Source organism: Ranitomeya variabilis, chromosome 5 (assembly GCF_051348905.1).
Source record: "Ranitomeya variabilis isolate aRanVar5 chromosome 5, aRanVar5.hap1, whole genome shotgun sequence".
Taxonomy (NCBI): domain Eukaryota; kingdom Metazoa; phylum Chordata; class Amphibia; order Anura; family Dendrobatidae; genus Ranitomeya; species Ranitomeya variabilis.
In genome coordinates, this window is record NC_135236.1 from 670540992 (window position 1) to 670565433 (window position 24442).

The 24442-nt window shown below is 42.6% G+C and overlaps 1 protein-coding gene across 4 annotated transcripts in view; it reads right to left on the minus strand.

Annotated features, from left to right (window-relative positions):
- CHRM2 (cholinergic receptor muscarinic 2) overlaps positions 1-14918 on the minus strand; it is a 185777-nt gene extending 170859 nt beyond the window's left edge. Inside the window, exons 1-3 of one of the 4 annotated variants that reach the window (XM_077266742.1) lie at positions 14835-14918; positions 13575-13679; positions 2465-2586 (exon numbers count right to left, since the gene is read on the minus strand). The gene's annotated coding sequence lies outside the window, so the exon portion shown is untranslated. Of the gene's footprint in view, positions 1-2464; positions 2587-13574; positions 13680-14718 lie in introns of all 4 variants that reach the window. The other 3 variants (XM_077266743.1, XM_077266741.1, XM_077266745.1) reach the window with 3 other exon arrangements.
- Positions 14919-24442: the final 9524 nt, after the last annotated feature.

Consider the following 24442-nt stretch of genomic DNA (forward strand, 5'->3'; position numbering starts at 1 on the left):
CCCTCTCTTTCCTATCAGTCCCAGTATGTCTCTCCCCTACTTTCTCCCTCTCTTTCCTATCAGTCCCTGTGTGTCTCTCCCCCACTTTCTCCCTCTCTTTCCTATCAGTCCCTGTATGTCTCTCCCCCACTTTCTCCTTCTCTTTCCTTTCAGTCCCTGTATGTCTCTCCCCCACTTTCTCCTTCTCTTTCCTTTCAGTCCCTGTATGTCTCTCCCCCACTTTCTCCTTCTCTTTCCTTTCAGTCCCTGAATGTCTCTCCCCCACTTTCTCCTTCTCTTTCCTTTCAGTCCCTGTATGTCTCTCCCCCACTTTCTCCTTCTCTTTCCTTTCAGTCCCTGTATGTCTCTCCCCAGCTTTCTCCTCTTTCCTTTCAGTCCCTGTATGTCTCTCCCCTACTTTCTGCCTCTCTATCTTATCTGTCCCTGTATATCTCTCCCCTACTTTTTCCCTCTCTTTCCTATCAGTCCCTGTATGTCTCTCCCCCACTTTCTCCTTCTCTTTCCTTTCAGTCCCTGTATGTCTCTCCCCCACTTTCTCCTTCTCTTTCCTTTCAGTCCCTGTATGTCTCTCCCCCACTTTCTCCTTCTCTTTCCTTTCAGTCCCTGTATGTCTCTCCCCCACTTTCTCCTTCTCTTTCCTTTCAGTCCCTGTATGTCTCTCCCCCACTTTCTCCTTCTCTTTCCTTTCAGTCCCTGTATGTCTCTCCCCCTCTTTCTCCTTCTCTTTCCTTTCAGTCCCTGTGTGTCTCTCCCCCACTTTCTCCCTCTCTTTCCTATCAGTCCCTGCATGTCTCTCCCCCAGACACTCTCACATTGTCTCACTATTGTTGTTCTTTCTTGTCTTATATCTCACACTTTGCTGCCTTCTCCTATTGTTTTCTTGGTTTGATCTCTTATCCGCCTTTCTTTTTCAGACTTTTGAAAAAGGATTTATTAGTACAACAACCACACAGATATATATATATCTATATATATATATATATATGAAGACACATTACGGAGACACAATTACAGATATCATGCACACATGTATGTAAACATTATACAGTGTACATATATATATACAGTATATAGTACTGTGCAAAAGTTTCAGGCTGCTGTGGAAAAAAATGCTGCAGAGTGAGAAGCTTTCAGAAACAGAAGTGTTAATAACTTATTTTTACCAATTGAACAATGAAACTAAAATAAACAATAGAGAAATCTAAAGCTCGTCAGTATTTGGTGACCTCCCGTCGCCTCCGTCAGTTGTTCTCGGTCACTTGTACACAGGTTATGGAGGAACGGCCCCCTGAAGAATCCCACACGAAACGCGCGTTGGGGCTGTGTGGTCTGGCGTCATACAGGGATTCACATGGGTAAGGAGCATTCCTGCAGCACTTCACTAAGTTACACATGTATTAGAGGTTTATCCCCATTTATTCTTGGGTAGTTGAGTGATACTTATCCTCAAACATAACTTTATACTGCATGCTGCGATATTTATCACCATTGAGGATTGTTACATCTTCATTTCCTGGGATTTAAACCCCATTGTTTTAATTTAGAAATTCTTATATTTTAATTGTGTTGACCCCAGACTTACTCTATGTGAGTCCTTCATTCACAATTCCTTTGTCGTTATGTCTTTACTCCTTGTCTTCCTGTTTTTGCATATATGTCTCGGAGTAATTCTTTTATCCTTGACAACCTCCCATGTGGCCTCAAGGCCTCTAGTCACCTCGCCTCCCGTCGGCTCCATCAGTTCTTCTCGGTCACTCGTACATAGCAAGGACAAGGACAACAGGTTATGTTGAATGGCAGATGAGCCAAGCAGGAAACATCCCAGGCCACAAAAGATTGCAGATGAATGCAGTACAACATCAATAACCTGAAGCTAACAGTTCATGATGCTTACAGCAAACAATGTGTTAACCTGCAGGCCTGAGCAGCAGTAGATGCAATTTGTAGAAACCACATGCTGGAGCTCCCCTTTTCGACACTTCCCAGTATATAGTGCACTGGCAATTATTCAATAGATTCAGTGTCCTGTCTTTGTTATGCCTAAGAGTGGTGCAAAGGAAAAAAGTGCAGCAACAAAAGGACAAAAACCGAACCCACTACTTGTAACCCATTTCAACTTCTGTGCTGCTAATGATGGATTATGCTTGACAACAGGCAGTGGACAGAAAGTAAGAAAGAAGAGATTGGAGTAAGAGACTTGCAGATTCGTCATGCTATCAGATTAGCGTCTTAAAGAGCAAGCGACAACTTGAGTGTTTCCTCTGGATACAAATTATATGCATTGCCTCTCCTATCTATCACTCCCGCAGTTCTCTTTCCCATCACTTTTCCGAACAGCGACAATATATTTAGTATTTTCATGATTTGCTTAATATTCTCTCTCGTTCCGTAACCTTGACACCCTCCTCCTCCCTATCTCCACCTGTCACATCAAACGCTGCCATTCTCCCCCCGCACTTCCTACCTGACACCTTGTATCACCCCCAGTTTTACCGCTCGGTCTCACATTTCATCTCCGCTTCTGGGGCTGACAGGCTGTTTGCTTCCATTTTATCTGCGTACCTTCTGTTTATAAGGGGGTCTATCCTGTAAATGGATACAAATGTTACATTCTTATGATTCTTTTTTTCCTTATGTAAACAGATTATCATAATTACATATTCATGGGAAAGAATGACAAATGAAGAAAGAGCCGAGCGCTATTACATCTCACTGGCTGCCACGTATCTCTGTTTAATTAAACAGTGAGACATCAGGAAGACTTGGTGGTAGCTGCAGCGCCAAATATTCCTGTGTGATTTATGGCCTAACATGACACAGGAGGAAAAGAGTTAACTGCTCAGATTAGATTCAGAAGTGCAGAAATGTGAAGCACTTATGATAGAAAGTCACCGTATGCATCCAAATGAGCAGCTACAGCTAGAAATGCACAGGCTAAAACCAGTTCATATACCTGTATATAGGGCAGTATTATAGTAGTTATATTCCTGTATATAGGAGCAGTATTATAGTAGTTATATTCTTGTACATAGGAGCAGTATTATAGTAGTTATATTCTTGTACATAGGGGCAGTATTATAGTAGTTATATTCTTGTACATAGGGGCAGTATTATAGTAGTTATATTCTTCTATATAGGGGCAGTATTATAGTAGTTATATTCTTGTATATAGGGGCAGTATTATAGTAGTTATATTCTTGTACATAGGGGCAGTATTATAGTAGTTATATTGTTGTACATAGGGGCAGTATTATAGTAGTTATATTCTTGTACATAGGGGCAGTATTATAGTAGTTATATTCTTGTACATAGGGGCAGTATTATAGTAGTTATATTCTTGTACATAGGGGACAGTATTATAGTAGTTATATTCTTGTACATAGGAGCAGTATTATAGTAGTTATATTGTTGTACATAAGGGCAGTATTATACTAGTTATATTCTTGTACTGGGGCAGTATTATAGTAGTTATATTGTTGTACATAGGGGCAGTATTATAGTAGTTATATTCTTGTACATGGGGCAGTATTATAGTAGTTATAGTCTTGTACATTGGGGGCAGTATTATACTAGTTATATTCTTGGACATAGGGGCAGTATTATAGTAGTTATATTCTTGTACATAGGAGCAGTATTATAGTAGTTCTATTCTTGAACATAGGGGCAGTATTATAGTAGTTATATTCTTGTACATAGGGGGCAGTATTATAGTAGTTATATTCTTGTACATAGGGAGCAGTATTATAGTAGTTATATTCTTGTACATAGAGGGCAGTATTATAGTAGTTATATTCTTGTACATGGGGCAGTATTATAGTAGTTATATTCTTGTACATAGGGGCAGTATTATAGTAGTTATATTCTTGTATATAGGGGCAGTATTATAGCAGTTATATTCTTGCACATGGGGCAGTATTATAGTAGTTATATTCTTGTACATAGGGAGCAGTATTATAGTAGTTATATTCTTGTACATAGGGGCAGTATTATAGTAGTTATATTCTTGTATATAGGGGCAGTATTATAGCAGTTATATTCTTGCACATGGGGCAGTATTATAGTAGATATATTCTTGTATATAGGAGCAGTATTATAGTAGTTATATTCTTGTATATAGGGGCAGTATTATAGCAGTTATATTCTTGCACATGGGGCAGTATTATAGTAGTTATATTCTTGTACATAGGGAGCAGTATTATAGTAGTTATATTCTTGTACATAGGGGCAGTATTATAGTAGTTTCTTGTACATAGGGGCAGTATTATAGTAGTTATATTCTTGTACATAGGGGCAGTATTATAGTAGTTATATTCTTGTACATAGGGGCAGTATTGTAGTAGTTATATTCATGTACATAGGAGCAGTATTATAGTAGTTATATTCTTGTATATAGGGGCAGTACTATAGTAGTTATATTCTTGTACATAGGGGCAGTATTATACTAGTTATATTCTTGTACATAGGGGCAGTATTATAGTAGTTATAGTCTTGTACATAGGGGGCAGTATTATAGTAGTTATATTCTTGTACATAGGGGCAGTATTATAGTAGTTTGTTATGGTTCTCAATGGCAAGAGAACATAGCCCAGCAAACATAAGAACTAGCTCTTGGAAGGATGGAAACTAAACTGACCATGAACTAAACCTGCCGCACAACTAACAGTAGCCGGGTAGCGTAGCCTGCGTTTTATCCCTAGACGCCCAGCGCCGGCCGGAGGACTAACTAATCCTGGCAGAGGAAAATATAGTCCTGGCTCACCTCTAGAGAAATTTCCCCGAAAGGCAGACAGAGGCCCCCACAAATATTGGCGGTGATTTTAGATGAAATGACAAACGTAGTATGAAAATAGGTTTAGCAAAATTGAGGTCCGCTTACTAGATAGCAGGAAGACAGAAAGGGCACTTTCATGGTCAGCTGAAAACCCTATCAAAACACCATCCTGAAATTACTTTAAGACTCTAGTATTAACTCATAACATCAGAGTGGCAATTTCAGATCACAAGAGCTTTCCAGACACAGAAACGAAACTACAGCTGTGAACTGGAACAAAATGCAAAAACAAACAAGGACTCAAGTCCAACTTAGCTGGGAGTTGTCTAGCAGCAGGAACATGCACAGAAAGGCTTCTGATTACAATGTTGACCGGCATGGAAGTGACAGAGGAACAAGGCTAAATAGCGACTCCCACATCCTGATGGAAACAGGTGAACAGAGAGGATGATGCACACCAGTTCAATTCCACCAGTGGCCACAGGGGGAGCCCAAAATCCAATTTCACAACAGTACCCCCCCCTCAAGGAGGGGGCACCGAACCCTCACCAGAACCACCAGGGCGATCAGGATGAGCCCTATGAAAGGCACGGACCAAATCGGAGGCATGAACATCAGAGGCAGTCACCCAAGAATTATCCTCCTGACCGTATCCCTTCCATTTGACCAGATACTGGAGTTTCCGTCTGGAAACACGGGAGTCCAAGATTTTTTCCACAACGTACTCCAACTCGCCCTCAACCAACACCGGAGCAGGAGGCTTAACGGAAGGCACAACCGGTACCTCATACCTGCGCAATAATGACCGATGAAAAACATTATGAATAGAAAAAGATGCAGGGAGGTCCAAACGGAAGGACACAGGGTTAAGAATCTCCAATATCTTGTACGGGCCGATGAACCGAGGCTTAAACTTGGGAGAAGAAACCCTCATAGGGACAAAACGAGAAGACAACCACACCAAGTCCCCAACACAAAGCCGAGGACCAACCCGACGCCGGCGGTTGGCAAAAAGCTGAGTCTTCTCCTGGGACAACTTCAAATTGTCCACTACCTGCCCCCAAATCTGATGCAACCTCTCCACCACAGCATCCACTCCAGGACAATCCGAAGATTCCACCTGACCAGAAGAAAATCGAGGATGAAACCCCGAATTACAGAAAAAGGGAGACACCAAGGTGGCAGAGCTGGCCCGATTATTGAGGGCAAACTCCGCTAAAGGCAAAAAAGCAACCCAATCATCCTGATCTGCAGACACAAAACACCTCAAATATGTCTCCAAGGTCTGATTCGTCCGCTCGGTCTGGCCATTAGTCTGAGGATGGAAAGCAGACGAGAAAGACAAATCTATGCCCATCCTAGCACAGAATGCTCGCCAAAATCTAGACACGAATTGGGTACCTCTGTCAGAAACGATATTCTCCGGAATACCATGCAAACGGACCACATTTTGAAAAAACAGAGGAACCAACTCGGAAGAAGAAGGCAACTTAGGCAGGGGAACCAAATGGACCATCTTAGAGAAACGATCACACACCACCCAGATGACAGACATCTTCTGAGAAACAGGAAGATCCGAAATAAAATCCATCGAGATGTGCGTCCAGGGCCTCTTCGGGATAGGCAAGGGCAACAACAATCCACTAGCCCGAGAACAACAAGGCTTGGCCCGAGCGCAAACGTCACAAGACTGCACGAAGCCTCGCACATCTCGAGACAGGGAAGGCCACCAGAAGGACCTTGCCACCAAATCCCTGGTACCAAAGATTCCAGGATGACCTGCCAACGCAGAAGAATGAACCTCAGAAATGACTTTACTGGTCCAATCATCAGGAACAAACAGTCTACCAGGTGGGCAACGATCAGGTCTATCCGCCTGAAACTCCTGCAAGGCCCGCCGCAGGTCTGGAGAAACGGCAGACAATATCACTCCATCCTTAAGGATACCTGTAGGTTCAGAATTACCAGGGGAGTCAGGCTCAAAACTCCTAGAAAGGGCATCCGCCTTAACATTCTTAGAACCCGGCAGGTAGGACACCACAAAATCAAACCGAGAGAAAAACAACGACCAGCGCGCCTGTCTAGGATTCAGGCGTCTGGCGGACTCAAGATAAATTAGATTTTTGTGGTCAGTCAATACCACCACCTGATGTCTAGCCCCCTCAAGCCAATGACGCCACTCCTCAAAAGCCCACTTCATGGCCAAAAGCTCCCGATTCCCAACATCATAATTCCGCTCGGCGGGCGAAAATTTACGCGAGAAAAAAGCACAAGGTCTCATCACGGAGCAATCGGAACTTCTCTGCGACAAAACCGCCCCAGCTCCGATTTCAGAAGCGTCGACCTCAACCTGAAAAGGAAGAGCAACATCAGGCTGACGCAACACAGGGGCGGAAGAAAAGCGGCGCTTAAGCTCCCGAAAGGCCTCCACAGCAGCAGGGGACCAATCAGCAACATCAGCACCCTTCTTAGTCAAATCAGTCAATGGCTTAACAACATCAGAAAAACCAGCAATAAATCGACGATAAAAGTTAGCAAAGCCCAAAAATTTCTGAAGACTCTTAAGAGAAGAGGGTTGCGTCCAATCACAAATAGCCTGAACCTTGACAGGATCCATCTCGATGGAAGAGGGGGAAAAAATATATCCCAAAAAGGAAATCTTTTGAACCCCAAAAACGCACTTAGAACCCTTCACACACAAGGAATTAGACCGCAAAACCTGAAAAACCCTCCTGACCTGCTGGACATGAGAGTCCCAGTCATCCGAAAAAATCAAAATATCATCCAGATACACAATCATAAATTTATCCAAATAATCACGGAAAATGTCATGCATAAAGGACTGAAAGACTGAAGGGGCATTTGAAAGACCAAAAGGCATCACCAAATACTCAAAGTGGCCCTCGGGCGTATTAAATGCGGTTTTCCACTCATCCCCCTGCTTAATTCGCACCAAATTATACGCCCCACGGAGATCTATCTTAGAGAACCACTTGGCCCCCTTTATGCGAGCAAACAAATCAGTCAGCAGTGGCAACGGATATTGATATTTAACCGTGATTTTATTCAAAAGCCGATAATCAATGCACGGCCTCAAAGAGCCATCTTTCTTAGCCACAAAGAAAAAACCGGCTCCTAAGGGAGATGACGAAGGACGAATATGTCCCTTTTCCAAGGACTCCTTTATATATTCTCGCATAGCAGCATGCTCAGGCACAGACAGATTAAATAAACGACCCTTAGGGTATTTACTACCCGGAATCAAATCTATGGCACAATCGCACTCCCGGTGCGGAGGTAATGAACCAAGCTTAGGTTCTTCAAAAACGTCACGATATTCAGTCAAGAATTCAGGAATCTCAGAGGGAATAGATGATGAAATGGAAACCACAGGTACGTCCCCATGCATCCCCTTACATCCCCAGCTTAACACAGACATAGCTTTCCAGTCAAGGACTGGGTTATGAGATTGCAGCCATGGCAATCCAAGCACCAACACATCATGTAGGTTATACAGCACAAGAAAGCGAATAATCTCCTGGTGATCCGGATTAATCCGCATAGTTACTTGTGTCCAGTATTGTGGTTTATTGCTAGCCAATGGGGTGGAGTCAATCCCCTTCAGGGGTATAGGAGTTTCAAGAGGCTCCAAATCATACCCACAGCGTTTGGCAAAGGACCAATCCATAAGACTCAAAGCGGCGCCAGAGTCGACATAGGCATCCGCGGTAATAGATGATAAAGAACAAATCAGGGTCACAGAAAGAATAAACTTAGACTGTAAAGTGCCAATTGAAACAGACTTATCAAGCTTCTTAGTACGCTTAGAGCATGCTGATATAACATGAGTTGAATCACCGCAATAGAAGCACAACCCATTTTTTCGTCTAAAATTCTGCCGTTCACTTCTGGACAGAATTCTATCACATTGCATATTCTCTGGCGTCTTCTCAGTAGACACCGCCAAATGGTGCACAGGTTTGCGCTCCCGCAGACGCCTATTGATCTGGATAGCCATTGTCATGGACTCATTCAGACCCGCAGGCACAGGGAACCCCACCATAACATCCTTAATGGCATCAGAGAGACCCTCTCTGAAATTCGCCGCCAGGGCGCACTCATTCCACTGAGTAAGCACAGACCATTTGCGGAATTTCTGGCAGTATATTTCAGCTTCGTCTTGCCCCTGAGATAGGGACATCAAGGCCTTTTCCGCCTGAAGTTCTAACTGAGGTTCCTCATAAAGCAACCCCAAGGCCAGAAAAAACGCATCCACATTGAGCAACGCAGGATCCCCTGGAGCCAATGCAAAAGCCCAATCCTGAGGGTCGCCCCGGAGCAAGGAAATCACAATCCTGACCTGCTGAGCAGGATCTCCAGCAGAGCGAGATTTCAGGGACAAAAACAACTTGCAATTATTTTTGAAATTTTGAAAGCAAGATCTATTCCCCGAGAAAAATTCAGGCAAAGGAATTCTAGGTTCAGATATAGGAACATGAACAACAAAATCTTGTAAATTTTGAACTTTCGTGGTGAGATTATTCAAACCTGCAGCTAAACTCTGAATATCCATTTTAAACAGGTGAACACAGAGCCATTCCAGGATTAGAAGGAGAGAGAGAGAGAAAGGCTGCAATAGAGGCAGACTTGCGAGAGATTCAATTACAAGCACACTCAGAACTGAGGAAAAAAAAAAAAAAATCTTCAGCAGACTTCTCTTTTCTCTCCTTTCTCTGTCAATTAATTTAACCCTTTTTTGGCCGGTCAAACTGTTATGGTTCTCAATGGCAAGAGAACATAGCCCAGCAAACATAAGAACTAGCTCTTGGAAGGATGGAAACTAAACTGACCATGAACTAAACCTGCCGCACAACTAACAGTAGCCGGGTAGCGTAGCCTGCGTTTTATCCCTAGACGCCCAGCGCCGGCCGGAGGACTAACTAATCCTGGCAGAGGAAAATATAGTCCTGGCTCACCTCTAGAGAAATTTCCCCGAAAGGCAGACAGAGGCCCCCACAAATATTGGCGGTGATTTTAGATGAAATGACAAACGTAGTATGAAAATAGGTTTAGCAAAATTGAGGTCCGCTTACTAGATAGCAGGAAGACAGAAAGGGCACTTTCATGGTCAGCTGAAAACCCTATCAAAACACCATCCTGAAATTACTTTAAGACTCTAGTATTAACTCATAACATCAGAGTGGCAATTTCAGATCACAAGAGCTTTCCAGACACAGAAACGAAACTACAGCTGTGAACTGGAACAAAATGCAAAAACAAACAAGGACTCAAGTCCAACTTAGCTGGGAGTTGTCTAGCAGCAGGAACATGCACAGAAAGGCTTCTGATTACAATGTTGACTGGCATGGAAGTGACAGAGGAACAAGGCTAAATAGCGACTCCCACATCCTGATGGAAACAGGTGAACAGAGAGGATGATGCACACCAGTTCAATTCCACCAGTGGCCACCGGGGGAGCCCAAAATCCAATTTCACAACAGTAGTTATATTCTTGTACATAGGGACAGTATTATAGTAGTTCTATTCTTGTACATAGGGACAGAATTATTGTAGTTATATTCTTGTATATAGGGGCAGTATTATAGCAGTTATATTTTTGTACATAGGAGCAGTATTATAGTAGTTATATTCTTGTACATAGGAGCAGTATTATAGTAGTTATATTCTTGTACATAAGGGCAGTATTATAGTAGTTATATTCTTGTACATAGGAGCAGTATTATAGTAGTTATATTCTTGTACATAGGGGCAGTATTATAGTAGTTATATTCTTGTATATAGGGGCAGTATTATAGCAGTTATATTCTTGCACATGGGGCAGTATTATAGTAGATATATTCTTGTATATAGGAGCAGTATTATAGTAGTTATATTCTTGTATATAGGGGCAGTATTATAGCAGTTATATTCTTGCACATGGGGCAGTATTATAGTAGTTATATTCTTGTACATAGGGAGCAGTATTATAGTAGTTATATTCTTGTACATAGGGGCAGTATTATAGTAGTTTCTTGTACATAGGGGCAGTATTATAGTAGTTATATTCTTGTACATAGGGGCAGTATTGTAGTAGTTATATTCATGTACATAGGAGCAGTATTATAGTAGTTATATTCTTGTATATAGGGGCAGTACTATAGTAGTTATATTCTTGTACATAGGGGCAGTATTATACTAGTTATATTCTTGTACATAGGGGCAGTATTATAGTAGTTATAGTCTTGTACATAGGGGGCAGTATTATAGTAGTTATATTCTTGTACATAGGGGCAGTATTATAGTAGTTATATTCTTGTACATAGGGACAGTATTATAGTAGTTCTATTCTTGTACATAGGGACAGAATTATTGTAGTTATATTCTTGTATATAGGGGCAGTATTATAGCAGTTATATTTTTGTACATAGGAGCAGTATTATAGTAGTTATATTCTTGTACATAGGGGCAGTATTATAGTAGTTATATTTTTGTACATAGGGGCAGTATTATAGTAGTTATATTTTTGTACATAGGGGCAGTATTAATTATGAGAAGTATGTATGATCCCTTATGCACAATGAATGACAATTCAACACCTCATGGAGATAACTAAGCCGTTGGGATACTGAGAAATGTTTTATGTTTTTTTTTATTATCGAATATCCAATCTTTGGGATTTTAGTCTCGTTCCTCCGTTTCTCCGCACTGGGTGTTTCACAGTACAAGATGTTGAGTAGCTTTAGCAGTAAATGGTTTGGATAATTGAGTCATCTTCTCAGGCTTCCAGATAATATGAAATCCTTTATCTCTGCTTTGTGCTGATGAAAGACAAGGAATCCCTCATCTTCCTCTGTATTTACATGCTCATGTCTCGTGGACACACGTTGATATTTCTATTGACTTTATCTCCAATAATAAAAATGTCTGTAACTTTTTACTAAAGTTTGTCTATTAATCCTTTGCCATTTTCAATATCTCTTTAGCTCCCAGAAGCTTCTGGTTCAGACCTAATTCTTTTTCCATGTGAACGGTTGCTACAATGCATCCAGTCTAGAAAATCATTGATGATAAGGAACTTGGCTGATACATTTTATCTGCACTGATACATTGAAGTAAAACTGGGGTCTGGAAAAGCACCATGGATGAAAGACTGGTTGCTTTTATGTGGAAGTACATCACCCATAAAAACGCAGATTCAGGTCCCCAAAGGGGACTAACAAATACAGTGAAAATTAAAAAAAAATTTAAAAAGTTTTGGACGCAATTTGTGGCTTGAACATGTGGCCCATTAGAGGACCGTCTGCAAATTTGGAGCTAGGGTTAATGTTGATGATGAAGGACCATCTTACAAGCTTTCAACATATCCGATCTGATTGTTCCATCGCCAGACTGTGAACGGAGACTCGCAGTGACAGTCGTTTATTTATTAATGCTGATTTTGGGATTTCTGTTTCTCGTGTGTAAGAGAAGCACATCTGGAGCGTCCTTAAGGGGTATGAAAGGGGTTACGCCACGTTCCTGAATTTTTTTTTCAAGAACCTTAATATTTTATTAAGAACCTTAATATACGGGCCTTGGTTCTTGAAACAGTGATTTTTACTATATATATAGCGATACTGTTTAATTGCAGAATATAGTAGAAGCGATCAGACAATCGCAGGTTCAAGTCCCCTAAGGGGACTAACAAATACAGTGAAAAATATTTTTTAAGAAAAAATGTAAAAAATTAGAAAATTAAAAGTTCAAATAACCCTCCTTTTTTCCCCCATTAAAAAATAAAGATAATAAAAAATTCACATAGGTGGTATTGTCACATTCAGAAAAGACCGATCTATCGAAATAAAAAAAATAATTAACCCAATAACTAAACACTATAAAGGACAAAAATTCAAGAATGACATTTTTGGGGTCAAAAAACACAAAAAATGCTGTAACAAGCGATTAAAATGTCATATTTATACTAAAATGGGATTAATAAAAAGGGCGCCTCGCCCCGCAATATATAAGACCTCACACAGCTCCATCGACTGAAAAATGAAAATGTTAGGGGTGTCGGAAAATGGGGACACAACCCCCCAAATTTTCAAATTTTCAGATTTTTCTTTTCACCGTCAAAATAATAAAAAATGTGGACATGTTTAGCATTGCTGTAATCGTACTGACGACCACAATCATATTTCTAAGTCATGATTAACACACAATGTACGCTGTAAAAACAATTAAAAAAAAAAACAATGTCAGAGAGCAGGTGTTGACTGTGTTATACAGCCTGCACCCAAGTGTAACTGCTGTAATCCGATGGCAGCAGATCAACCCCTAAGGTTACTTTCACACTAGCGTCGTACTCGGCCCGTCGCAGTGCGTCGAGCCGACGTACCGACGCTAGCAGTGAATGCGCCGCACAATGGGGGCAGCGGATGCTGTTTTTCCATGCATCCGCTGCCCCATTGTGAGGTGCGGGGAGGAGGGGGCGGAGTTCCGGACGCGCATGCGCGGTCGGAAAAGACGTTCTCGACGTAGCAAAAAACGTTGCAAGCAACGTTTTTTGCTGCCGACGGTCCGCCACAACACGACGCAACCGTTGCACGATTGTTGCGACGTGTGTCAATGCGTCGCAATGCGTCACTAATGCTAGTCTATGGAGAAAAAACGCATCCTGCAAGCACTTTTGCAGGATGCGTTTTTTCGTCAAAACGACGCATTGCGACGTATGCAGAAAAACGCTAGTGTGAAAGTAGCCTATGTCACTGTAAATTGTGACCACAGCAGATAACAGTTGGCAATTAGGCTTCGGGTGACTAACCTTCCACTGTACGATTGTGGGGTGCCTATGGTGTTTTTATGGCACCCCAAAACTTACTGAAGTATTTTGCAGGAGCGATTGCAGGTTCAAGTCCCCTTGGGAGACCTATAAAAAAATGGAAAAAGAAAACAGTAAGTATACAAAAAAAGTACACAAAAAAAAGTATACAAAAAAAATTAAAGGTCAAACCAATTTTCGAAATGCAAAATTTTAAAAAAAGAAAGAAAAGGCATATTTGGTATCATAGTGTGTACAATTTAAAAAAATCACAATATTTCACCAGTAAGATAAAGCCAAAATAATTTTTTTAAAAATTAGTCCTCCCCCTGTGCCTGTCATTATGATCCTCCTGCAATGCTCTGTTATGTGATTGCAGCTTCAACTCCCCTAAGGGGACTATTGAATAAAGTTAAAAAGTGAAAAAAATGCTTTTAAAAATATGAAAAAAAATTAAAAAAATAAAAAAACACAAAAGTTCAAATCACCCCTTTATTGCCCCATTGAAAATAAAAAAATGTAAAAATACACATACGTTCGTAAAAGTGCAAAGTATCAAAATATAATGTAAATTAATCTGATCAGTAAATGGCGCAACAAGAAAAAAATTGAAAACATTGCATGTACCCTAAAATGGTAACAGAAAAAAAGTCAGCTCAGGGCGCAAAAAATAAACCCTCACACAGCCCCATATCCCGAAAAATAAAACCGTTACAGGTGTTGGAAAATGGCGACACAACAAAGGTTTTAATTTTTTACGAATTTCCAAATTTTGTCTCACCAATAAAACAAAAATCCCAAAACTATACATATTTGGTATCTGCGTACTCGCACTGACCTGGAATATCATAATGGCAGGTCAATTTTACCATATAGTGAACATGGTAAATAGAAAAAATAAATAATTTTGAAACTTCCCCTTTTTTTTTGCAATTTTAATGCACTTGGAATTTTTTTCCCGCTTTTCAGTCCCTCACATGATAAAATGAAAACAAAAACTAAAAATGGCCACGGCATGAGGGGGTTAAATAACAATTGTTAAATCTGTCTCCATTTGTAGATTCTAGCATCTCGGGCCTTTCAACTGTGTATTTTTGTAGGTTGTCCCTGAGCTCCCAGAGGAACCCCCATAACTAGGCCAGCATACCGGTGGAGATGTCCGCCTTCTGTGGCCCGTCACTCATGTATTATACCGGGACGGACCTCTGTCAAAAGCAAGAACAATACAAGAATTTAATTTTATTTTTCTGGTGTTTTTCCTACCAAGGAAATGGTGCCAAAACACTAACATAAGATTACAGTATGAGGGCAGTGCCATATTACTGGCGACACCACTAGGCCCCAGATTTACCAGCACGGTCTCTAAGAGAATCCATAGCAACCAATCAGAGTGCAGCTTTCATTTTAACTGAGCAGTTTCAGAGATGGAAGCTGGGCTCTGATTGGTTGCTATGAGCAACCAAACAGTATTTCTCGTATCTTGGGCCTACTAGGCCCCAATATAAAACCAGTATGGCCGTAACTTGAGCCTGCTAGACCCCAATATAAAACCCATATCTAGGCCTCAATCTGCCATACTGCATTGATAACGCTTCTTATAGAGGGGTCTCAGGGCTGCCTTAGGCGTTTAGGCCTCCACACCTACTATAGCTATGGCAGTGCTTCTCCTAGATTATCATGGAAATCATAAGATAATACTTCCATATTAAAGTGTATATACAAGGGAGATGGAGGAGCACTGGGGAGCATAGACTTATACCCAAGGGGACTTTATTCTGTCCTGTCCCCCAATTCTGCAGTTGTCAAGGCAACAATGGGATTGAATTGGTCTAAGTCGCAATACCAGAGACAGCCTATAGACTAGGATGGTGCTATTTTTATAGCCCTATTAAGCACTTTTAATAGCTGATGGGAACCTTAGCAATAATCATCTTGTCTCAAGGGAGAGTTTCTGCTTCAGCCAGTTGTCTGACGGCCAGATCTGGCCAATAATAATCACTGATTAACAACCTTTACGGTCCAAGCGTGTAGAGACTCAGTTGTCAGTCACCGGTAGGACCGCCCACTGGACTCCTAAGCCTTGAATGAGCTTTATTTTAATGAATAAATTGCAAGTTCTAGTGAATCCCTTTCCCACAAGCCATATATCAATCTGTTCGGCTCCTCACGCTCCATAACATTTTGCCTGCAGATCAGACGCCACGTACAAGGTGATAGGTTGCTTTTTAAGGACTTTTAGTATTCCTAGATGAAGTGAAAGTATTTTCGGTATGTGGGCAGGAATAATTTCAAGAATGTTTGAGACCCAAGTACATAAAACCAAAGGAAAATGAACAAAGCAAGATCGGGATTAGGAGTTTTGACTGAACTTGCCCTTTTTTGTTTTGTAGGTACCGGTATGTGTTCTGCATGGCAACCGAGATTAGCCTGAAGACTGCATTCAGTAACCGGGAATATATAATCAGAAAATTCAGAAAATGACCTGTTGTAAAAAAAAAAGTGTTTTTATCTTGAAAGTATCTTTTGCAAAAAAAATAATACAAAATTCTATATCAGTAAGTACACCCGCCTCCCCAGGAAATCTTCCTAAGCTTTCTCCATGCATGTGAACCTTCTAAGTTACTTAAAAATGAATCTAGTGTGAATGAAAGATAATAAGAGAGGGGAGAGGGAGATGCAGCTGCAGCTGCTCACTATGAATCATCTTTCTCACCTTTCAGCGGCCTGTAGCTCCCATTTTCTATAAAATAGATCTCTGTAAATGTCCCAAAACATTCTAAGTCCTTCTAGTCTTCCCTAGCTCTTACATCAATTTTACATCCAGTCCCATCTCCTCTCCTGCTCGACAGGTATCAGCCTCATGCCTCCAACTCATTCAAACCAGAGTATTCAGGTAGTCAACATTTCTAGTAGCTCGCCTCTTTTCCAGTATTCCTGCTCGGCTCTGCTACATCTATGTGACATTACTACAATATCGCTGCTCAGCTCTGCTACATCCAAATGTCACTAATCGAATGTCACTGGTGGTCATCTCTCCTACATCCATATGTCTTTCCTCCTGCTCCACTGCTCAGCTCTGCTACATTCAGGTCTCTGCTCCTGCGATACCACTCCTCAGTTCTGCTACAGCAAAGTCCAGTTCCATCGCTGAGGTCCACTACATCCAAGTCTCCATTATTCCAGTTCTGCAAATCAGTTCTGCTACTCTCCCCATCTCAATTTCTCCAGTTCTGCAACTCAGTTCTGCTACTCTCCCTGTCTCTATTTCTCCAGTTCTGCAACTCAGTTCTGCTACTCTCCCCGTCTCCATTATTCCAGTTCTGCAACTCAGTTCTGCTACTCTCCCTGTCTCTATTTCTCCAGTTCTGCAACTCAGTTCTGCTACTCTCCCCATCTCCATTTCTTCAGTTCTGCAACTCAGTTCTGCTACTCTCCCCATCTCCATTATTCCAGTTCTGCAACTCAGTTCGGCTACTCTCCCCGTCTCCATTATTCCAGTTCTGCAACTCAGTTCTGCTACTCTCCATGTCTCTATTTCTCCAGTTCTGCAACTCAGTTCTGCTACTCTCCCCATCTCCATTTCTTCAGCTCTGCAACTCAGTTCTGCTACTCTCCCCGTCTCCATTATTCCAGTTCTGCAACTCAGTTCTGCTACTCTCCCCATCTCCATTTCTTCAGTTCTGCAACTCAGTTCTGCTACTCTCCCCATCTCTATTATTCCAGTTCTGCAACTCAGTTCTGCTACTCTCCCCATCTCCATTTCTTCAGTTCTGCAACTCAGTTCTGCTACTCTCCCCATCTCTATTATTCCAGTTCTGCAACTCAGTTCTGCTACTCTCCTGGTCTCTATTTCTCCAGTTCTGCACTCAGTTCTGCTACTATCCCCATCTCCATTTTTCCAGTTCTGAAACTCAGTTCTGCTACTCTCCCCGTCTGCATTATTCCAGTTCTGCAACTCAGTTCTGTTACTCTCCCCATCTCCATTTCTTCAGTTCTGCAACTCAGTTCTGTTACTCTCCCCATCTCCATTTCTTCAGTTCTGCAACTCAGTTCTGCTACTCTCCCCATCTCAATTTTTCCAGTTCTGAAACTCAGTTCTGCTACTCTTCTCGTCTCCATTTTTCCAGTTCTGCAACTCAGTTCTGCTATCTGCAATATGATCAGTGATAACAAAAATTCCCCATTAAGTGTCACCTGCTTAACGCAGCAGGAAGTACGGCGGCGTCTAAAAATCACTAAAATTGACAAATCTCCGGGCCCGGATGGGATACACCCCCGAGTACTGCAGGAACTAAGTACAGTCATTGATAGACCATTATTTTTAATCTATAAAGACTCCATAATAACACACAAGATGAGGTGCAAACAACAACGGGTAGATTTATTGGAAGGCAAGGAATGAAGTGGATGAGGAAGATGCAAACAGGGGTATGCAATGGCAAAATACACTTTACAAGAGTTATATTCTTTAGCTTGTCCGTAAAATAGCACAGTGCTCCAACTGTTACAGACTCAATATATGTCACACAAGTAAATGCAAACAATAAACAAAGAATAATGTTACTCTATTTATAACCTCTCTGGCCTTTACTAAGCAGGCCACACGGCTCCCGTTTACTGACTATTGAAGCCTACACTAGGCCCTGACATGTGCACAAAACAGGAACAAACTCAAAGTGATGTTGGGGACTCAAATCCAGTCCCGGGGGGGGCCCTACAGTCTAGTACGGTGGTGCGCACGGCTTTCTGCCAGCTCCGTGAAACGTGGTCTTCTCCTTGCTTCTGGGTCCTGGAGGTGCTCCTGGAAACTGTAAATCCCTTTCTCGGTATCTTCGTGGCTTCTCAAACTCACACAGGACAGCCACTCTTGCTGCACCCAGAAAAGTCTGTCAAATTTCACAAGTCCACTCCATTACAGGCTGTGGGTCCTCTCTTGCAGAAAACAGCACAAAGTTCTCTCTGCAGCAGCTTCAGCTCACACACACTGTTCAGGCTTCACCCCCACCCTCTGCACAGTCCAGCTCATTCACACAGTCTATTGCAGGGGAGAAGCAGAACATTCCATCACACCAGACAATGGGGCGCAGTCTCTTAAAGTGACAGCATGTTCCTTACTGTCCATAACAGCCCCACCCTCTTACATCTGCACTTTTTTACAATCTGGACAGGAACTAATTATCCATCTATCTTGGGTTTGAGGCATAGTTTGATTGTTATTGAAGCAGTCTCCATTTGTTCAGTTCTACAACTCAGTTCTGCTACTCTTCCCGTCTCCATTTCTTCAGTTCTGCTGCTCAGTTTTAAAACAACCAGAACTCTGATGCTGCTTTCATTACTGACTCATCCTCTCTGTTGCCCTAGTGCCTCCTGTCCATGCTGCTTAAAGGTAGTCTATTAAGAGGCTTTTGCAGTGTAATCTGGGAGCAGCAAGATGTAGTGTCTGAGACCCTGATTCCAGTGATGTGTTACTTGCTGTCATTTTGATAAAATCACTGTTTTCTCTGCTGCAGATCTAGCAGTGCTCATAATGCTGAAATCTTTATAACACTGCCTATACCGCTGATTGGCAGCTTTCTATGTACGCTGAGCATATGCAGAAATCAGTTAAACAGTAATGGGGTTACAAATAGCAGATGGATTACATGTCAGGACTCAGGAGACACCTAGTCCTGTAGTAATAATCTCCTGGTGATAAAACACTGATTTTATTGAAACAGCAGCACACAGGCTAGGTAAGTGTCGCATTGCTGGAATCATGGACTCTGACCCTACATCGTACTGCTCTCATATTACATAGCAAAAATCTGCTGACATATTACCGTTAAGATAGGCACATCCACCAGGCGGATTCACCCCACTAGTAAAATAGCCTTGAAAGTACTTAAAAATCCATCCAGTTGTAAATGAAAATTGGGAGGAGGGGTAAGAGGGGGATGCAGCTTCAGCTTCTCACTCAGCATCATGTTCCTCCGCCTACAGCATCCTGTGGTTCCCCATTTCCTGTCTTAAAAATATCAGTAAATATTCAGAAACCTCCTCATTTCCTACAAGTTTTTAAATTGTATATATGTACAGTAATAATAAATATGGGTAAGAGGGAGATGCAACTGCAGTTTCTCACTCAGCTTCATCTTTACCACCTTATAGCAGACTTTTTCCTGACTGTAGATGCCCCCATGCACACTAGCTTAAGATTGACCATACCCAACAACAAACTCGGCTGACAGCTTAATGTACTTGAGAGCCTCCCAAAACTTCCCCGACAGATGATGTTGGGAGAGATACGCATGTTTGATTTCAGAGCCCTTATTTCTCAGCTAGAAGAACCATGGCCAGAGATGTCTTACTGCATCCTTCTCAAAAAAAGGCTCAGGACAGCAAGCTATCATGTGTATGAGTCAGGAGAGGTGGCTACTGGCTGAACCATCAGACAAATCAGCAGATGAACCACCTGTTGAACCACCTGCCGAACCACCTGCCGAACCACCTGCCGAACCACCTGCCGAACGATTTGCGGAACCACCTGCTGAACCACTGGCTGAACCACCTACGGAACAACCTGCCGAACCACCTACTGAACCACCGGCCGAGCCACCTGCCAAACCACCTGCTGAACCACTGGTCAAACCATCGTTCAGCTGATAGCTATGTATGTATTGTGTATGGTGCCCCAAGTTTTGTATCCTAAATCTCAAGTATGAAAAAAAATCCTTCCTGAGTAAAACTATAGACAGCAGGAAAAAAAAGGAGGGGTAGGAGGGCAATGCAGCTGCAGGTAATACGTTACTATTTGAGCTCTGCATAGTATTAATGTTATTGGGCACATATGGTAATGTTATTCTGGCATTATCTGGTATTATTTTGGATTATTGCCTAGTGTTTTAATATTGGATTCTTTATGGTACTGTAAGAACTGTTATTTTTGGGCACTTTATACCATTAATATTTTGCCACTATATTGTCCTATTATTATTGGTCAGTGGTCATTTTATGGCAATATTATTTTGACACTGTCTTGTACTAATAAAAGTGGGCACTTTATGGCACTACTATTTGGGCTGCATTATTTATTGGGCTTTTTTAGGCACTACTATTTTGCCACCACATTTTACCATTATTATTAGGCACACAATGGCACTATTATTTTGGCACCATGTTGTACCATTATTATTGGGCGCACAATGACACTATTATTTTGCCACCACATTGTACGATTATTATTAGTGATGAGCGAATATACTCGTTACTCGAGATTTCTCGAGCATGCTCGGGGGTCCTCCGAGTATTTTTTAGTGCTCGGAGATTTAGTTTTTCTTGCCGCTGCTGAATGATTTACATCTGTTAGCCAGCATAAGTACATGTGGGGATTCCCTAGCAACCAGGCAACCCCCCACATGTACTTATTCTGGCTAAAAGATGTAAATCATTCAGCAGCGGCAAGAAAAACTAAATCTCCGAGCACTAACAAACACTCGGAGGACCCCGGAGCGTGCTCGAGAAATCTCGAGTAACAAGTATATTCGCTCATCACTAATTATTATTGGGTGCACAATGGCACTATTATTTAAGCACCGTGTTGTACTATTATTATTGTGCACACAATGGCACTATTATTTAGGCACCATGTTGTACCATTATTATTGTGCACACAATGGCACTATTATTTTGGCACCACATTCAACCATTATTATTGGGCACATGATTTGAAATATCTTAAAGGGGGATGTCAATTTTTATCATGTGACTAATATTTTTAACACCAGGACTGATAAGCTGGGAAATTCTCAGAGCTAATCCGCTCTATATCTTGATTTGAGGATGATCCCATGAATAAGTAACTTTATAAAATCCATAAATAGGTGAGGAACATATGCACGGGCAAAGACTTGACACTACAGTATTATGGGGTCCCATCTCGATCTTTGCAGATTGTTTTTGACTACTGATCGGTGATCGACATTCAACACTTTGGACTGAAAAATCTATACAAAACGTTTTACATTTAATGAAAGATCGACATTTCCATGGTCCTAAGTGTCCATTGTTCCACCTGCCCTCCCCTTCCAGGGTTTATTAGGTTTTATTCTGCCTGGTCCATTGTACTGGACGTTTCCCAGACTTTGTTGCTTGTGCATGATGAGCATCTTTGTAGAAAAAGACAGACATTGCAATCACATTTAATGAGATTTATGAAATTGATTGTCCTAATGTAATGGCATAATATACGGCATAATGCTGCAGATCCGTCATGAGTATACCGTCCAGATATATACTCCGGAGTCTGCAGTATCCAGGCACGTGCAGGAACTTGGCCTGAGCGCAGCTCCCAGGTTTAATGTTTGCCGCTGTCATCCTGTATGTGTCCTGTCTTATGGCTCAGCCTGACATGTACTTGCTAAATGAATAAATGGTAATATGATTCAACCTGCATTATTCATTCGGCAATTGATTTATGCAGCAATTCAATTAGACGGCGAGTATCACTGCGCCCAGAACTGCCTGTGCCTGACGAAAGAAAATAAACGTCCGCTCACATCTAATGGACGTCTACGGGATCAGCACTGGGTAAATAGCAATATCATAGGTTCAATGTCAAATGTCTTCCTTCCTTCCTACTGTTACACACCTATCCCAGGTCAGGCTCTGCTCCCCTTACTCCGGTCCGCTGTTCTCTGCTGTGGTCTAGCATGCCCCCATGTGATGATCTGCCTATAGAAGTCCCACACCTGTGTCTTGCTATTAAGACTCATATTTCACTGTGCACGACTACCTGCTCCATACGTGTTTCCCTGCAGCACCGATGCCTGTGTGCCCAGCTGGACCTGGGGCTTAGAGAATTCAGCTCACAAGGTGAGCCAGAGCATGCACGCACCTTCCTTCCTTCTTTATATCCTTCCTTCCTTCCCTCCTTCTTTCCCTCCCTTCTTTCCTTTGTTCCCTACCATTTCCCTCCTTCCCTCCCTCCATCCTTCTTTCCTTCCTTCCTTCCCTCCCTCCTTTCTTCCTTCCCTCTCTCCCTCCTTCATTCCCTCCCTCCTTCCTTACTTCCCTCTCTCCTTTCTTCTTCCCTTCCTTCCGTCCCTCTCTCCTTCCTTCTTTTCCCCCCTCCCTCCTTCCTTCATTCCCCCTCTCTCCTTCCACCCCTCCTTCCTTCCCTCCCTCCTTTCCTCTCTTCCTCCTTCCTTCTTTCCCTTCCTCCTTCCTTCCTCCCTCCTTCCCGCTTTCCTTCCTTCCTTCCCTCCCTCCTACCTTCCTCCATTCCCTCCTTCCCACCTTCCCTCCCTCCTTTCCTCCCTTTCCTTCCTTACTTCTACACCTCCCTTCTTCCTTTCCTCCCTCCCTAATTCCTTCCCTCTTTCCTTCCATCCCTCCCTCCATCCTTCCCTCCCTCCTTTCCTCCCTCCTTTCATCTCTCCCTCCTTCCTTCTTTCCCTTCCTCCTTCCTTTCCTCCCTCCCTCCTCCCTTCCCTTCCTTCTTTCTTCCTTCCCTCCCTCCTTCCTTTCCTCCTTTCCTCCCTCCTTCCTACCTTCCCTCTCACCTTTCCCCCATTTCCTTCCTTACTTCCATCCCTCCCTTCTTCCTTTCCTCCCTCCCTCCTTCATTCCCTCCTCCCTCCCTCTTTCCTTCCATCCTTCCCTCCCTCCTTCCTTTCTCTCTTCCTTCCTTTCCACATCTATCCATCCTTCCTACCTCCTACTTTTTGCTTATTTTCTTTCATCCTTCCTTCTGTCCCTCTCAATTGATTTTACTATTAACTATTTGGCTTTCCTTAAAGGGGTTTGCCCATGAACAAAAGTTGATTTTAATCAGTAGATCTTGGAATAATTCCACAATTGGATGTGTTTAAATAAAATGTTCCTGTGCTGAGATAATCTTATAAATGTGCCCCTGCTGTGTACTGTGTAATGGCTGTGTCTGACCGTACAGGGACATGGTCTGATCATACCACAGCTCCTGGGCATCTCCGATGTACACCTCCACCCTGCACTTTTCGGACACTTACAGCTTTCCGTACGAGGCTCGTGGAGAGTCAGTACTTCTGTGTCCGGACCTCATGGGCAGCATAAAATGAGGTGCTGACAAATACTGAGGCTAGTGTCAATATGTGTCCCGTTATGGGTCCAATTATTAGTGAGGAGAAGGTGGTCTTCTGACAAGTGGAACGCCCACCAGGGCCGTGGTGTACTTGGTACCGGGTCCAGTACTTAAAGGGATGTGTCACAGCGGTGGTGACCCAGTCTGTGGCCCTGGGCACCCATGAAAACGGGAATGTCTTTAAAGGGATTTGTGAAATAAAGTTTGTTCGTGATGCCACCTGTGGTATTCGGTCAGAGGTGACCGACGCTGCTTAAAGGAGTCCTGTGGGGTGATGTTTTTGCAGCAGGAATGGTATGGCTTCCCAAAGGTGAAGCTGGGTCCCCAGGGCTCCCAGTGTATAGATGGAGATGGTGGGTAGTGTAGAAAGAAATGGAGGACACAGGTTGCAGTCTTTTTACCTGGTTTACTGAAGAATTCATGCAGCCACAGTCCAAGGTACCAGATCACAGGTACAGGTAGAGTCCGGCTGGCTTGGAAGCGAGGTGGGAGTCCCCTTTACCAGGTGGCGTTAGAAACCTTCCCTCTAGCACTGTGGTGTAGTTCCTTGCTGCCTATGGCTTCTGGCAAGGTCCTCACCTGTTCTCTCTGTCCTCCTTGTAGGTAGGACACTAACCCGTATGACAGGTGGCTTGAGCCTTTTCACAGGGTCTCTATCACGACCCGGGCTCTATGTGCCACTGTCTCCAGGTGTCAGGGTGGACAGGTGACTTGTAATCTAGCTGTCCTGACGGTTTTTGCTGTGAGTCATGGAGTTCCTCACAACCTCGGTCTT